Raw genomic sequence first — 11032 nt, 5'->3', positions numbered from 1 at the left:
TGTGTCGCTTATATTATACTGACCCGTGCATCCGTTGTCCCCACTAGAATGTGAGAACTGAGGCCAGGAACTCAGATCGGATTCGTGGCTTCTCTGGGGCCCAGGGCTGGGGTTGGCCCACAGTGGGGAACTTTTGCTAAATCCCTGTCCATACTAAGCACAGGACGAGTGATGTGTTTGCTGCCGACTTACCACTCAGGAGAGAGAGCGAGGTTTGAGGGGGCAGGGAGCTGCGTGTGGATGCGCAGAGTACCGCACAGGTGTGGCCGCGCACGGGTCTGTGCAGGGGGCTTTCCAGGTTGTGAGTCAAGGAAGCCCCCCCCGAGAGCAGAGCGGCTGGCAGCATTACAGGCCCAGCTGTGTCGGCCACCCGCTGGCCCCCACTCCTATGGGCCCCAGGCATCAGGCCCAGAGGCCGACGGACTGTATCGTCAATAGCTCCAGAGCCAACCCAGTCTGGCCTGGAGCCCGGGAGGGCCTGGGGCACAGTAGAAATCAATTCAATTTCTCACACCAGGTGATGCTCCCCAAAGATCTGGTTAATCTCGGTTAACCTGTAGCTTTACATCCAGGCTGATTAGATGCACCCTAAAGCTCACAAGGGGCCAGGAGAGAGACTGGCCCAGCCAGATGAAGAGATCAGCTGTTTAAAAGGTTTGGCAAAGAAGAAATGAGCAGGAAATGAGTGAGCACTCTTCTGTGGACCTACAGGTTCCAGCTCTGAATCATCTTTCATCTGTTCCTCCCAACAAGCCTGGGAGCTCGTTCTCCCCTCTCCGCCTTATAGGCAAGCAAGTAAGTATTCGGGTGTTGAGGTGGCTTGCCCCACCATGGATGGCTGGGAAGTGGCCCAGCGGGGACTGGAACTCAGCTGGCAGATGGCCGCCCTCTCGTGGAGTCCCATTGCCTTTAGAGGGTGTAGAAGCAGCACCCTTTCCTCCCAAAGCTTCATGGCCCCAAACCTTCAGCCCCCTACTTGTCAGCCCCCCTCTCTCACAAACAGCTCTCTGCAGGCTGGCCCCCTGGGCCACAGTCAGGTGACCCCTGTCACGGCGGCCCCTTTCCCTCCAGCAGTTAGCCCTGCGGGTGACTATGTGTCTAACGTCTGCCTCTACCATCGGACTGTAAGTCCCCCAACAGGAGGGGCTTCATCTATGTCCCTGCTCTAACCCCAAATATCTATTGGGTACCCAGTCTGTGACAGCCACTGTGCTAGGTGTTTGGTATTCAATCACGGGGAAAAAAAGATAAAAATTCCTGCCTTTTGCAGTTTACCTCCAAGCATAGACAGACAATCAACAAATCTTACAGTGTGTTAGGTCTTTGAAGGTATTAAGCATGATGCACAGAACTAAAGTAGGGAGGATAATAGAAAGAGTAGGGGTGTGATTATATGTAGGGAGGAGAGGAAGGGCCTATAGGGAGATAAGGGGGATCCATTTGGATATTTGTGGGAAAGGCATTCCAGACAGTGGGAACAGCAAGCACAAAAGTGTTGAGGTGGGAGTGTCCCTGGCTTTTTCCAGGAACAACAGCAAGAAAGCCAGGAAGACTGGAGCAGAGTGAGCCAAGGGGCAGGGCATGAGAGCCTCGCAGGGCACCATAAGGGCTTCCCCTTCCCTCTGAGTTGGGAAGCCGCTGGAGAGCGACAGAGAAGTAGATTGATCTGATGGAGGTTTTAAAAGGACCACTCTGGCTATTGTGGTAAGAATTGATAGTTTCGACACACATTAGGGATTTAATAGGGATTTTAGAATGAAATAGCCGAGGAGAATGAGAAGGAAGAAAGAATTGCCATTGAGGGGAGAAGCTGGAGAGGCAAGCCCGAAGGACACTTCCGACCTTGACACTCAGCGCTTCTGAGTCTAGTTTGGAAGACGTGGAAGGGAACAAATGTCACTGAGCAGAGCTGGCAGGAGATCTTAGCAAGTGTTCTGGGAGGTCATAACATCTTGTCGTGGGAGCTGTGCGACTGAAGCGCAGGTGACCTCAGGAGAATTAGGAGCTGTGGCCTTCCGTGGGCTAGGGACAGCCTGCGTGTCCCCCAACACCTGTCCTCTAGTTCGGACGGTGCAAGCGGGTGCGAGGCGCCTGTCTCCTCCGACCGGACCTCCTCTCACCCCCAGCGCTGTCGAGCCTTCTTGGTGGGTTTGGTACCTGCCTTGGGCAAGACAATGACAGAGGGGCCCCGGGAGCCAGCCTGCAGGAGACACTGGCAGCTGAGCATTTGCAGTGGACTTGGCTGGGGCCAGGAGGCTGTCCGGAGTGGCGGGCTCTCTGTGGGCAGAGTCCTGGACTCCAGGGGGCCAAGGCCAAGGCGGGCCAGGAATTCCTTGCCTTAATTGTTGCTTCTAATTCCTCCCAGAAATGAGGCATGTCGGTCTTTAAATTCTCGGGTTTTTATGAGGCGATTATGGTGATTACTATAAATCTCCCGTGTGTTGTTTTCAAAGGGGCAATTAAGTGGAGGAACCAGGCACCATTTTCGTTTCTCATTAAGTGATTAGGGTTTGTTTGGCAAATCCCAGCATCTGTGGCTAGAGGCAGGCTCTGCGGAGCTTGACTTGGGCGGCGCACAGCCTCCACACGCGGGTAGCATCCGGTTCTTGCCTTCTGCCCCGGCTTCTCCTAGCCTGAAGGAGTTTGAGGGGGTCCTTTCATTGTGTAGATGAGGAAACTGAGGCACAGAATGGGGAACCAATCCACCACTACTCCACCACTAGCAAGTAATAGAGCCAGGTCCTGCCTTCCAGAGAAAGACTAACCATTACACCATACTTGCCATCTAAAGAAGGAGTTTTCAGTAAACCTGTTCCCACTGGCAGCTTTGCTTCTGGAAGGAGCAGTGAAGGCTCCTTCCTTAGCATGGGGTCATTTTTTCCACCTGATTCTTCTTTCTCCTTGAACAACCACTAGTGTCAACAATATGGCAGACACCATTGGTGTCCACCCAACAGTCACTCCCATCCTCCTTTTCCTTTGCCTACCTCCCACTAAAGAGGCTGTGCAAAACTTCTCTTGTGGTTAGGAGAGACTACGTGACCCACTTCAGGCCAGTGAGATATGCGGGGGACTTTTCTGGAGGACTTTTGGGTAGATTTTCTTCCTCCTTCAAGTTACTCAGGAAGAAAGCTTTTGCTCCATACTTTCTCCCTCACTTCTGCTTTTACCTTTGGTGGTCTGTAGTGATACTTGGGGCTGAGGCAACCATCTTGTCACTTGAGGCAACAAACTAGGAGAAGAAAGACAACTGTTGCAGTCACCTATTTCTTTGTAATAAATCAGCCCCCAAAATTCAGTATCTTAAAGGAACAATTTATTATCTGTTACCATTCTGCATGGTGACCAGACTTGACTAGATGGTTCTTACTGCAGGTCTCTTATGTGGTTGCAATCTGATAGAAGCGGGGACAGGAATCACCTAAGGGCTCAACGGGCTGGAAGTCCTGGATGGCTCACTCACATAGCTGGAAGTTGATGCTGGATGCCCAGGGGGAGCTCAGCTAGGGCCCTTGACCAGGACACCTGCACAGGGATTCTCCATTTGCCTTGGGTGTCCCACAGTGTATGGCTGCTGTTTTCCAAGGGCAAGTGTTCAAGTACTAACCATTTTAAGAGGCCCAGATAGATGCTGCAAGGCTTATGATGTACCCTTGAAAGTTCAAAATGTCGTTGCCACCACATTCTATTGGTTAAGCTAATTACTAAGGCCAGCTCAGATCAAAGAGGAAGAGAGTCCGACTCTCTCTCCAGGAGAGAGAATGGCAAGGTGCCATTGCAGAAGAGCAAGAGGCATGGGAGCTATTGTTCTCTCCGTCTTTGGAAAACGCAATCTACCATACCCACAGCCTGAAGACCATGATGTGGTAAGCTGGAAAGAGTCCCGGTCCTTGTTACCTATAAGCCACTCATTTTCGGGCTTCTCAAGTAAACAAATAATGTCCTAAGAGCTTAAGCCATTATGAGTTGGATTTTCTGTCCAAATTTGGAGCAGGAGGCAAACATGATCAGGGAAGACTTCCTGGAGAAGGTGGGTCTTAAACTGGACATTTCAAGACCATCTCAAGTTCTTACACTTTGATATCAAATACTCCTAGGTTTGAGTTCTATTTCTGCAATTACTACTAGCTGTGTGACTCTGAGCGACTTAGCCTCTATGAGCTTCAATTTCCTCATTTATAAAATAGGCATAATAATAATAGTTGCCTCTAAGGCCCTTCTGAGAATTCAATGAGATGATACATAGTAAGAGCTTAGCATGAGATCTGATGCATAGTAAGTGATTTTTAAGTGTTATTTATCATGACTATTTTATCAAATTATTGAGAGACAGAAAAGTAACCCAGTTGGTTTCGTGTGCTTCCCGCTGTTGCTGAGACCATTGAGGGGAAGTGTCAGGAAAGCATTTTGTGGGGCACATGGCTGCCTCTGGATGTGCCCCTTCCATCTCTAGGGGCAAAAGCAGAGCTGAGGGGTCCTGGGAGAAGCTGGACTGTCCTGTACAGGTCAGTGATGGGGAAGAGGTCTGTGGCCTGCAGAGGGAGTGGCCTGTAATTTTGGAGCTAGGGAGAGGAGCCTAGTTGGGACCCTGAACAATTGCTTCAGGTAGTCTGTGAGGCCCCAAATCTTCCTCTATGGAACCCTGAGGTTGGGATGGGGAACAGTCCTCTGCAGGTAGGGTGACCAGTTTGCCCGAGTTTGCCCAGGACTTTCCGGTTTTAGCATTGAAAATCTCCCATCCTAAGTGGCCGTTCAGCACAGGGCAAACCAGGACGGTTGGTCAGATCCCGTCTGCAGGGGACCCTTTAGGCAGAGCCCTCCAGGATTCAGCGAGTCTTGTGTCCCGGTGTAAGGGGTAACATCCTGGCCAAGGAGTCTGTCCGCTGGAGGCCCGGGATGCAGAGCCACCCCCAGGCAACCAGGCTATTTGGCCTTATCGGTCAGGGACAGAGCGGCCGCTGGGTGATCGCAAGCTACACGTCTGGGCCTGGAGAGGGAGGGTATAGTATGGAGTAGCGACAACCTCCCTCCAGCCCTTTGAGAGATTCGCACTTGCGCTGTCCTCACCAGCGGGTAACATGAGATCGCTTTAGGGGCTCGAGACATGTAAGACGGGTGCTCAAGCCTGAGATACGGCTTTCCCAAATCAAGCCCTGGAACACTCCTCATGTGTGAGGTGCGAAGCAGCAGGGACTACGTCCCCAGAAGCTCTCAGCTGACACGCACACTCGGAGTGGAGCAGTCTACCGTCCTTCCCTGCGGAGGAGAGAGCCTTGAAGGGTGAAGAAGCGGCGCCTGAGGCTCGGGGCAGCGGGAGCAGCGCAGGAGTCCGGAGACACGCCGTTGAGGACCTCACAGCGGGCCGGTGTGGTAGTAAGAGGCACAGAAGAAAGCGCGGGCGTGACCGGTCCTTGGCGATGACAAACTGACGGCTTGCTTCACTGCCCCTTCTCTAGCGCCCTCTGCAACGACGGGTGGGAAAGAAAGAGGATGTGAACCCGCAACGATAAATGGCTGAGGTGCCATCGGGAGGGGGGACGCTCCAAAAATTTCAGGACAACAGAAAGCAGATGGAAGAGCGGTAACCATGCAGGAGGGCAGAGAAAGCCTTAGCCCGGAGCATGCGGAGAGGATACGGCCAGGGAAAGAGGCAGTCGTCCTTGGCAGACCCAGCAAGATGCAGAGCTCAAATCAGCGGGTGCAATGAAGATCCGTACCCTGGACGGTGGCTCCCCACACCTGGGCACAGAGCACCTAGAGGTCAGGGTCTACTCTTCAGGTAGGAGCAGGCAGTTTCTGGAGAAATCGAGTGTCCCCAGAAGAAGGGCCCTCATGTGCGGCGTTGGGGCGGGAATGGGGGGAGGGAGTCCTCTGCTGTCGTGGTTGCCCGGCCGCTCATCAACCAAGGCATGCCAGCTCGTCAGCAAGCTTTCCAGTTCTTCGTTCCCCACCACGGATGGGCCGCCAAAGGTTACCGCACCGTGAGGAAAGCCTCCAAAGTGAACGTAGGACAAAGAAATAAAATGGCCTGGAGGAAATGGAAATGATGCAAGGAACTGAGAAGAACTAAAAAAAAGTTTACACTCTCTTAATACCCTCACAGAGATTCAAGGAGGTATTGTATCCCTGAAATAAAAACTGGACAGTATAAAGAACCAAATAGAACTCTTGGAAACAATATACTTATTTATAGTATATGTATATATTAGTTATATAAATAGCTTTATATTACATGTATATATTATGTAATTAATTTATATACTATGTAAATAAATTATATATATTATTTATTTATATACTATGTAAATTATACCTATATATACATTATATACTATAAATTATACCTATATATTATATATACTATATAATTTATACCTAATATAAATATATATAATAGGAATAGAATGTTCTCAAGCTAAGGAAATTTTTCAGAGAGTGAAATAAAAAGATGAGGAGGTAGAAAATAGGAGTGAATGGGGCTCCTGGCTGGCTCAGCTGGAAGAGCACACGACTCTTGATCTCGGGGTTGAGTTCAAGCAGCACACGGGGTGTAGCGATTACTAAGAAAAATAAATAAATTTAAAAAATAAGAAGAAAATATGACAGAAAATATAAGCAACATAAAGGATCAATCCAAGAAGTTAAAAACCCAACAAATGGGAATTCTAGCACAAGCAGATACACACGGATACATAAGGAAATTTCCCATAAACAAAGTTCATAAGGTCTCCCTACTAAAAGAGGTCACTGTGTGCCCCCGAAATGAATGACAAAGCGACCCACACTCAGGAAGGGTATCCTGACATTTTTAACACCGGGACTAAAGAGAGGGTCTAAAGGCTTTCAGAAGGAGAAAAATGAAAAGGAAAAAGGCCCAAAGGAACGAGAATGAGAATGACTTCAGAATTCTCAGCAGCAACATGGGACGCTAGCAGTCAAGGGAGAAACGCTTCCAAATGCTGGCAGAGCAGTTTCAACGCAGAGCTCTGCAAAGGCTGGAGGATCCGTTACTGGGCTAGAGTCAAGACGTATGCAGCCATATAAGGAGTGGGAATATTTATGTCCTACGTACCCTGCCTTAGGTGATTACTTGGAGGGTTTTCTCCAGACAAACATGGAAATAAGCCAGGGAAGAAAAAAGACTAAGTTCCAGAAAACACTAGCCCCCATGCAGAAGCTGTGAGAGGAAGTCCGGCTGACGGGTGTCCAGCAGGCTTAGACGCTCGCAGACAAGACTGGAGTGGGAGAGTAGGGGGCCTTGAGAGGCGCTCTCTGGGAAGAGAGGGAGGCTGAGTGAGAGACTGGATAAACATGAGGGAGAGATGAAGGCAGTAAGGAAAAGAGGAAAAGAAAATGTAGTGTAAGAAATAAAATGCCATCTAGGGGCGCCTGGGGGGCTTGGTTGGTTGGGCGTCTGCCTTGGGCTTAGGTCATAGTCCCAGGGGGCTGGGATGGAGCCTCGAGTCGGGCTCCCTGCTCAGCGGGGAGTCTGCATCTCCCTCTCCCTCTCCCCCTGCTCACACTCCCTGCCACTCTCAAATCGATAAAATCTTAAAAAAGAAAGAAAATGTCATCTAGGAACCACCACCTCTGCAGTGAATGATACTAACACAATTACGCAAAAAAGTTTCTTAGTTTCTAAATTTTTGGATGCATCTATATGCATTCTATCTTGGAAGGGGCAAGTGGAAGGGACCTGAGCCCAGCCCCTAGTGCCAAGAGTGCCCCATGCCCAATAGTCCACAAGGAAACAGGCACCTCAGTCTTACAACCTCAAGGAACTGGATTCTGCCAACGGTGTGGATAAGTTTGGAAGTAGAATCTCTCCAGAGCCTCCAGATGAGAGCCTGGCCCAGCTGGTTTCTTGATTTCAGCTCTGTGATACTGTGAGCAGAGAACCCAGACTTCTGAACAACTGCGAGGTAACACGTGGGTGTAGTTTAAAGTTGCCAGGTTTGTGATGATTCGTTACACAGAAATAGAAAACTAATACCTGGCATGTCTGCCCCCAAACTCCTATTTTATTTGTTACAGGAGATGTTCTGGCCTAGTGGTTAAGCCGTCAGATTGCAGGCAGGCTGCCCTGGATTAGAATTATTCCTCCATGAGGGTTGGCGGTCACAAACACAGGAAGTGTTCAATAAACAGAATTGCAACTATTGTTTTATTCACTCTTTCTCTGTTCAGCTCTCACCCCCTCCGACTCCCTGACTCCCTGCCTCGCTCCTCTGGAAAGTTCACCACACCCTCCCCTGCCCTTTGTCCTTGCTGTCCGATTGCAGGCCTCATGCTGTACCGGTTATAAATGGCCCTCTCCAGACTATTAGCTCGTGGAAGGGCAGAAATCCAGAATGTTTATGGAGAAGGAACATAGAGAAAGTTCCTAGAAGTCTGAGCCACCCAGTGAGGACAACTGCTTAGGGAGGGGTGAGCAATCTGTTACTAGGGTAGCTACCCGTCAGGGATGCTGAAAAAGATTGGCTTCATGACACACTAGGTCTTTCTACCCTAGCTTATATTTTGAAACCAGGATTTATTCCATAGACCCATGGGTGTGGGGGGAGAGAAAGGAGGCAAGTACTGGGGGTGGAAGATCTCTCCAGCTGGGGCTGGTGGGAAAGTTGTTGAGTTGGGCATTAACTCATTTGATTATTTTAACATGCATTGTTAACTTGGGCACTCCTGCCCTGGGAGATGCTCTCTCCAGCTCTGAAAAAGAGAGGAGATTTTGACAGCTGCTCCTGGGGGAGCAGCTTTTGGTAGAGGCTGCATTATGATTAAGACCTGACAGATCAAGTTCCCAAGGAGCAGTCTCAGGACTGAGCAGGGGGCTCGGAAGCGCGGGAGGAGGGAGGAGGAGTTGTGGCTGTTTCCGTGGTTTGGGAGAGGGAAAAGCTGTGAATGACTGCAGTGGATCCTGGAAGGTTGGGGCTGGAAGTAAGGTGCCTCCCAGCTCTGTGCAGGGAGCCGGAACAGAAGGTGCAGGCTTGTGGGTGCAGAAACAATGGACGGGCTGCAGAACCAGCGGGAGGTGGATGCAGGATGGATGACGGGTGCCCCTTGGTGGCCACACTGAATAACTACACCTGACACCTACCGGACACAACCAGTGCCCAACTGACTGTTTCACCCACCTCGGGACCAGAAGGGCCCCCTGGCGCACACAAGAGGACCACTTTGTTGCCGCGAAAGTGATTTGTGCGAATGCAGCTGGGGCTGGGGCTGTGTGTCTGTGTGCTTGTGTTGCCCAGTTGGGTAGGCGTACGTGTGTATATGAACTCAGGCATGTGTATTTGCGTCTGTGTCTGAGAGTACGCGTACCGGGGCCGGTGACTGGGCACAGGAGCGAGCTGTGTGTGCAGGCGTGTGTGCAGGCTTGTGTGCAGGCGTGGTGAGCACCGGGGCCAGAAGGTGCATCTGTATGTTTGTGTGTACGTGTATCTGTTGGTAGGACTGCTTGTGTCTGCCTGGATGTGTGTTAACGTAACTTTTTGGGCCTCGGCTTTCTTTTCTGTTACACATTGAAATGGTTAAGCTCCATAATCTTATTGTTTGTTTAAAGTTTGCTCTTGGATGCAGGCCTGTTGCAGAATAACTAGCAGATGCGAAAAGCATCCATTATGTATTTTTGCAATTAGCCGAAAACCCAGAAACTTTTCTTAAATAACAGACACAATTCTGTGGGTTGCTCATTGCTAAGAGGCGCCTCCTCGCCCCGGCTCAGGCAGGCCGGGCCTGGGCCCAGCCCTCACCCAGGCCAAGCCAGGGAGGGTTTGCAAACTGTCCCTAGTGAGATGGAAAAACCATTAAGGGTTCAGAATAGAACTCAAGGGACAGCTTACAGCAAGGAGGGAAAAGAGGAGAAAAAGAGGAGGGGTGAGGAGGAGAGCAGCCTCCAAAACCTGAGACGCCTTTGTCAAACTGCCTTATCCGGCCCAGTCGTGACCCAGCATTCTAGTCTGGACGTGACTACACAGACACAGGAGAAGTCCGCATTCTTTTACCTGCCTTTACACTTCGTCCATTACATCCCCCCACCTTGTCTTTGCATGTTCCTGTCTCCCATTGTTTGGTACACGGACCCCCATCCTGTCCAGCTGGGCGCATCTCTCCCAGCCCTCACTCATCCTGGCAGTGCCGTTCCTCTCCTCTGCTGCAAAGCAGGACCTCACCACCAGCAGCATTGCCACCAAAGAACTCTATCCCAGACACTGGGGAGGGGACCCAGGAGGCAGAAACAGAAGCTTAAGGAAACTTCTTAGTATTTGGGTTCCTAGGGGAAGGCACAGGCTCCCATGATGTTCCTCAGCCTTTCCTCCCTGGTTCTATGGACAGGGAGCTGTTCTGTGTCCTGGGTTTCAAGAGCACCCAGAGAATGTGGCTGGGGTTCTAGGCAGACCTCAGACTTAGGTAGCTACAACTTGAACAGGATGGTCCACAAGCCATAGAACCTAAGGGCTGGGAGATTCTAAAACATCCTGCTGAGTAGGCATCCAGGCTGATTGCACACCTCCAGTGATGGGGAACTCATGTCCTCAGTTATCCCAATTCACTGCTGGGCAGCTCCAACTTGAAAACGACTTCTTTAGTTCCTTCCCTGGTCTTAGCTGTGCCCTCAAGCCCACACTGAACACATCTACCACATCTCCCTTCGGAAATCTGGACAGTGACAGGGGCCCCCAGGGCTCTTCCTCACCTTTTAAGACAGTGGCAGCTGGTGAGCTGAAAGCCACCCTGCACCATCAAGTTAGTACCCATCTGACAACTTCTTTAGAGGGAAAACATTTGGGATCTTCTCCTAGCCCTTCTCTCTCCCCACCCCCCGACCAACCCAGGAGCTTCCGGGATGGCAGACTAGGCAACTGTTTGACTTGTGAGCTCTCATTAGGGTTGTGATCAATTTGTTGCTTACCCAGCACTAAGTACCTACTCGATGTTAGGCACTGTGGATAGAAAGACCAAGAAGACTTGCTTGGTCCCTTGCCCACAAAGATGCAAGACTGGGAGCTTCCAATACCGGCTCTGGTCACTA

Source organism: Ursus americanus, chromosome 12 (assembly GCF_024610735.1).
Source record: "Ursus americanus isolate L20-20 chromosome 12, mUrsAme1.1.p, whole genome shotgun sequence".
NCBI classification, from domain to species: domain Eukaryota; kingdom Metazoa; phylum Chordata; class Mammalia; order Carnivora; family Ursidae; genus Ursus; species Ursus americanus.
The sequence above is the reverse complement of the archived record's forward strand: the minus strand, read 5'-3'. Positions refer to the sequence as shown.